Genomic DNA, 6,319 nt, shown 5'->3' with positions numbered 1-6,319 from the left:
TTATGAACTAATAGAAGGATTTTAAAGGTCATTTTGTGTTGAACTGAGAGCTAGTGAAGCGACTGCTCAAATTTTCTGTTGTCCTACTGATGCGGGTTTATTACTGTCTCTTCAAATATTTCCTGGGGGGGGGAAGATCGAGGGAGAATGACAGTTATCTTTCAAGCCCTTTTGATCAAATTTTGGATTTGTGATCTGAGCTTAACAGACAGGTTACTAAACCATGTAGTATTGCCATAATGGATGGAAAATTCAGTAGTTGCCCTATAGAGTAATTTTCCAATGCTTTCATCCATCACATGGGTCCCAAAGTGATCACCTTAAAGTTGTCCCTTGCTTAACCTTCTCTCCGCAACTTAAAACCAAGCTGTGATCTAAAACTAATCTCTGATGGATCTTGGCTTGCTTACCTTTTTGTATTGATTTCTGCAATGTTTGTGTATACTGTGAAAAAAGGAGAGAGCTCAAGCAGCTCTTGGGGACTCTCACACTCATACCTGTATGTACTACCGAAACCATAAAGTTCACCTCCCACTTCTTTTAATTAAAAAAGCAAGGAGAAAAACAATGCCTTTTTACTCTAAACAAAAGAGCGATCAAGCACAAGGCTGGGTAGCAAAGGAGAGGGGGCAGGGCTAAGGAGGAGGACACTTATACGGCCATACCCCATATACCTTGCAGGTGTCCTGCGTTTAGCATCATTGGGTGACACCTGTAAACTCAGAAGCAGAAGAAAACAACAACAGTAACAGTGACCTGTAACACCAGGTACATTTAAAGTGAGCACATAATTGAAAAAAGTTTAAGAACTGTGTAATTAGGGATGGGTACCGGTATCCGGTGCCATGATGGCACCAGTTCTGACATAAACGGTAGTAACCAGACCGAAAAGCAGCGCACATTTCGGTGCTTTATTTCGGTGCTTTTTTTTCCTGAGCTGTGATACACTTTAGATTCTAGCCAATCATTTTACGTTTCCGAGGATAGTAGGCGGGTCCAGGTACGTACGTTCTTTTAGAGCAGAGCTACAGATTAAAAATGCCCAAGGCGAAGCGGTCAAAGTCTGGCTGTACTTCACAGCAAAATATGCAAACTCAGCAGCCTGCAACAAGTGCTTTAAGCTGATACTGTGATACTGTCAAAGGAGGTAACACCTCAAATCCGATGAAACACCTGGCGACGCATAGCGGTTTTTTTAAAAGCCGAGAAATGCGCCGTATTTGATAGCTTGCTGCGAGACCTCACACCGAGCACATCTACTGCGGGTGTGGTGCCTGTTATCGGACCCGGAGTTAGCAACATCCCCCAAAAACCCGAAGAGGAGAGTCCTGGCCCCTAGCCCTGCCAGTGTAGCAGAAATGATGAGGATGATGATGCAGCAGCAGCCGTTCTTCTCTGCGTGAGTAGCTTAATGTTGTTCGTGTGTAATTTACGTTGAGTAGGCTAACCACGTTATTACATTAATGCATGTAAGGTGAACTAGCAAACATCATCATAGCTACATGCGGCTGTCTTCTTGTTTGATGGCAGATACTCCCTTCACCCTGGCCAAAAAGGCTAAAATGACCAAAGAAAAAGTGGGAAACAGCTAAACATGAGAGGTTTTGGACAAAGTTTGTGTTTTTTCCATTGTTTAAGCACTGCTTCCAGCCAAGAGTGATGCCATATATGCCCATAGCTGCAGAAAAGGCTAACATTGTTATCTTTTTACAAAAACAGCTGAACATGAGAGGTTTTTGGACAATTTTGTGTTCTCCATTCTTTAAGCACCGGTTTGAGCACCGTTTAAGCACCGGCACCATTTCAAAAGTACCGGTTTCGCACCGGTATCAGATAAAACCTAAACGATACCCATCCCTATGTATAATTCTATCTAAGTACTGAAATCTTAATTAAACTGAAAACTTAAAAGAGTCAAACTTTTAAATGTCCAAAATATCACTTCACATGAAGAAGTGCTAGAGAAACATATGAATGCTTAGAGGAGTCAGAGTGCTCATAAGCATCAGTAGCAGCAGATATCCATATCCTAGAGTTTTCCATGAGACTTCCTTTTGCTTTTTTGATGACACTTGATCAAAATAATTTAGGATGCCTTGTATTAAGCTCATTGAGTCATTGATTAAGAATAAGAAGAAGACTAAGATAGGTGCCGTAAACTCGTAAATGTATTTAATTAAGGTTTCCAGATTTATAGAGCTCAGATCTGCACTGATTATACAAGAAGACACAATAACAAAATATATATATCATGTTCAAAAGCTAAAAAAATTATAAATCACAATAAACCTGGCTGATGGTCTTCGCTTTAGCAAAAATGTAAACTTAAATTCTCTGAAAGTTAGCTGCTGCGAGCGGTAGTCGTCCAGGTGAGGATGGGAGGAAAAAACCTCACAAACAAGCCTTCTAATGCTGATGTGGGTGTCTACTCAATCACTACTTCCATCAGACAGACAGATGGACTGCTAGCCAACAGGACACACACACACAAGATGACCTAGACCCCCCACGCTGAGGTAGCAGCGATCAGACGCATCAAGTCCATCCATCAAGACTGAAAGTGAAAAATGACGTCTGGAAGTGTATGATTATGCTCCTGGGCTTCAGCTCATCAATCAATGGACGCACATACATTAAACACAGAGAAGACACAAAAACCTGAAAAATGAACATGAGTAAATTAATCTTCTTGTCTGAGGAGTGTCTGTGCGGTGGTGAAGAGCAAGAAGAGGAATGAACAGAGTTATTGGTGAAGAGAACCAAAATCACGGTCAGAGCGGGATTTAATCAAGGAGAACGAGTTTGTCCAAGTGCTCCTCAGTGGTTGAGTTTGGAGAACAAGGCTGGCTTCAGGACAAACACTGCGGCATCTTAACTCAGACATGTGACATGTGTGGCTTTTTTGTTTTTATATCTTCATCTAGTTCTTCTGCTCTTCTGTTTGTCTTCCTTCCACTTTGAAACCCAGCATTATTACTTCACGTGTAACCAAAAATGTTGGTTTTCTGATTGTTGAATGCCACAGGAAACAGATAGTAACAGCAAACCTGAGTCAATAAAGACAAAATCTTGTTTGCTGATTGTTTTAGGTTTTTGCTACCTTATCACTACATGCTGATAAAAAAAACTTCAACACCATTTGCAGAATGGTGATACACGTGTTTGAAGCTTATGATATCAAACACTTCAGGGTAGTGTTTGGGAGATATGCTTCCTGTTAGTTCTGAAGTCAGATTTTGGAGCTGGGTGTGACAACTAATTAAAGTTGACTTTGTTCCAGCAGTAGTAGTCGTAAAATAACTTTTTCCCAATAAGACAATGTCAATATGAAGTTGGTAAAACTCAATCTGCCAATGTTTTGACAGACAAATCCTCCTTCCTCCTCTGTTGCTAACACAAAGCTAGCCAAGAACTCTTTAAGCTGAGTGAATGCTGACCCCAGCCCAGCAGCCAGACCCTGAACTTCAACAGGTAACAAACTTATGAGCAGTCAGCCTGCAGCCTCTGTTTTTATCTGTTTATGGTTCTAAGGTAGAATCACTGTGGCAATTTTGGCTGTTTTTCATCTTTGCTTTGTCCTGTTGGTTTTTTGTGCTTTTTACTAAATGAAAAATTTACTTACCAAACAAACTCAGCAGGTGACTGCTTTGATGGTCTTTTAGTACAATACAGCACTTGTACTGCATCTTAGCTGTCTCATACAGATGAGGAGGGAGAGGCTATAGAAGATATAGAGTTATCTGCTAATGCTAGCACTGGTTAGCAATGTGCATCATTTTGGTAGTTATTTCCCTGTCAAAATGTGATTTCATGTACACCACACACTGAGCAAAAACTTAACTCTGCATAACTTTAAGCCATTGTAGGATTTAAATAAGTTATGCAAACCCTATTAAACCCTCTTGTATTTGCTATGAAGGGGAAATTATCTGTAGAAACAATCAGTGTTTTTATATCAAACTGTAAACATATTTATTTCTGCTATAGATTTTGGGCATTTAAACATAAGAGTCTATGGAGACTGAATCACGTTTAGAGCCAGTTAAAGCAGTCATTTGACAAACTGCAGTTGGATCCATTTTCTTAGCCCCAGAGGTTGACCCTTCACTGTGGCCCACAGTTCCATGTTATTGTTGAGAATCCGCTGAAAGTCACACGAGACAACAAAATCTGTCCATAAAATAAAGTGAAGCTCAGTGTAGATGATAACTTGAGCCATGACAATAAAACTATTTATTTTAACTCAGATCTTTACTATCTTAAGAACTAAAGGGGAAATTATGGTACAGCTGTTTGTCAGATGGCGACAGTGTCAAAAACATGTGGTACCACCACTTTGTGGGCTTGATGGTGCTGTAGTTGGTCCATCAGCCAGCCATACAAAAGAGCTGAAGTGAAACCTAGTGTTACAAACAATGAAAAGTGTCCACTGCACTCACTGTTTTATGTTTTCATGCTTTTCCCATTCCTTGTGAGCTCCACTATCGCTCCCTACCCGGTTCCGGTCACTGTCAACCAATCAGCATTTGACCGACAGATGTCGAGCAACATGCAGCTGGGATCTTAAAGGAGTGGTTGACAGCACTAATCTGTGGGCTTGCTGTAGACACAATTGCAGTACCGTAAAGTTAGCCTTTCCAAACCTTTAAAAACTGTCATTTAATTAGCAGCAGTGGTAAAAGATGGCCTGAGAAAAAACAAAGAAAGTAAAATATGAAACAATTACTTCTACTTACTATTTACTTTCTAGAAATCGCTGCATCACCATTCAAAATATTTATAAAAATCTATTTATTTATAGTCAATTCCTAGCACAGTTAATTGGTAGACCAGTAGTTGGGTTTTTTTTAATACTTTAATATTAAAAGTTGCAAACCTGAGGTGACACTTGGGTTATGTACACTGAGATGATGTGAAGACAAGGCGGAGGTCTCTCCATGAGGTTTAAGCTACGTTAACAGAGCGCAGCAAGAGTGTATACAAGCAGTGACCTGCAATCAGCGTACACACTCCCTTTCATCACAAACATCAACGACTTCTGAGAAAAATCAATGAAGACTCCTCCTCCAGAAGCATCTCATTAATATCTCGGTGCACAGAACAGCTCCTCGGCATAAATCAGCAGCTTTACTGGGAGTAGTTAACAGAAACGAGACGAAAGTTGATGGAGGAGCAGAGAAACTCATAACGCAAGCAGCTTTAGTGAAGACGCTTGTTGAAAAGATACCACTTTCAGCACAACATGCATGTGTGTGTGTGTGTGTGTGTGTGTGTGTGTGTGTGTGTGTGTGTGTGAGTGAAACTCCGAGTGAGACTGAATGAGAGCTTTTCATCCACTCCAGTTACTAATCACAGTCTCATTCTCTCACACCCTGCATAATTCTCCTCCCCACCTTTATAAATCTTTCTTCTCACTCCACCTCTTCCTGTCTTTCTGAGGGCAGAGACAGCAGATGTGTTGGCAGGTTAAATGACCTCTGTGATGTACGACTTAACAAACCCCGAGCATCCATCAACACTAACTCTCAGCGTGTGTGTGTGTGTCTGTGTGTGTGCGGAATAAAGAGAGGAAAGAGAGTGCTCATAAAGTGCAATTTCAATTCACCTTCATCCCAAAACTTGAGCCAAACAAACTCGGCAGAGGTGTCTACACACTCATCCTCCCAACCTTTCTCTCCTCACTGACAAATCCTCCCTCCTCCTCTTTTTTTTTTTCTAATTTCATGAATGGGTTTGTCTGCTGGTGTATGTATATGCGCTGTATACATGAATGCGAATGAAGCCGTTCAACAGTGTAATTACATTGGCCTGGATTCCCTCAATCTGCTGCACGGGCTGATGAGAGATGCCCTCTCTGACCCCTGTATGTGCGTGAGAGCGACAGAAAAATGAGGGTAAACTTCTACAGATTTCAGGGCAGCTTATTGTCACTGTATCCACTAACCAAAGGGATAATCTATGAAACCAATGGAAACCAGTCCTCTCCACGCTTGCTTTCCATTACACTAAAGCACTGGACTTTTTAAGATGTCCTCCTCTGATGACCTTATATTTATCTTTTCTTGCTATTGTATCATTTATAAGCGTTAGAATTTCAATAAGCTGCTATACGCTATGTGAGAGATTAAAAGCATACAAAGGGTAAATGAGTCGAAGAGATTTCACTATGTACTGATTCTTTATGGGATGGTTTTTTCTTAAAAAAAAAAAAAAGAGGGGTGAATCTTATGATTTCATCACAACAACTCAAACTAATTTCCCTGACTCTGCTGCTACAGTCGTCCATCAGCTCCGTGCTGACAGACAGGCTGCGGACGTG

This window comes from Haplochromis burtoni, unplaced genomic scaffold, assembly GCF_018398535.1.
Source record: "Haplochromis burtoni strain Fernald_Lab_line unplaced genomic scaffold, NCSU_Asbu1 Contig_116, whole genome shotgun sequence".
NCBI lineage: Eukaryota > Metazoa > Chordata > Actinopteri > Cichliformes > Cichlidae > Haplochromis > Haplochromis burtoni.
The sequence above is the reverse complement of the archived record's forward strand: the minus strand, read 5'-3'. Positions refer to the sequence as shown.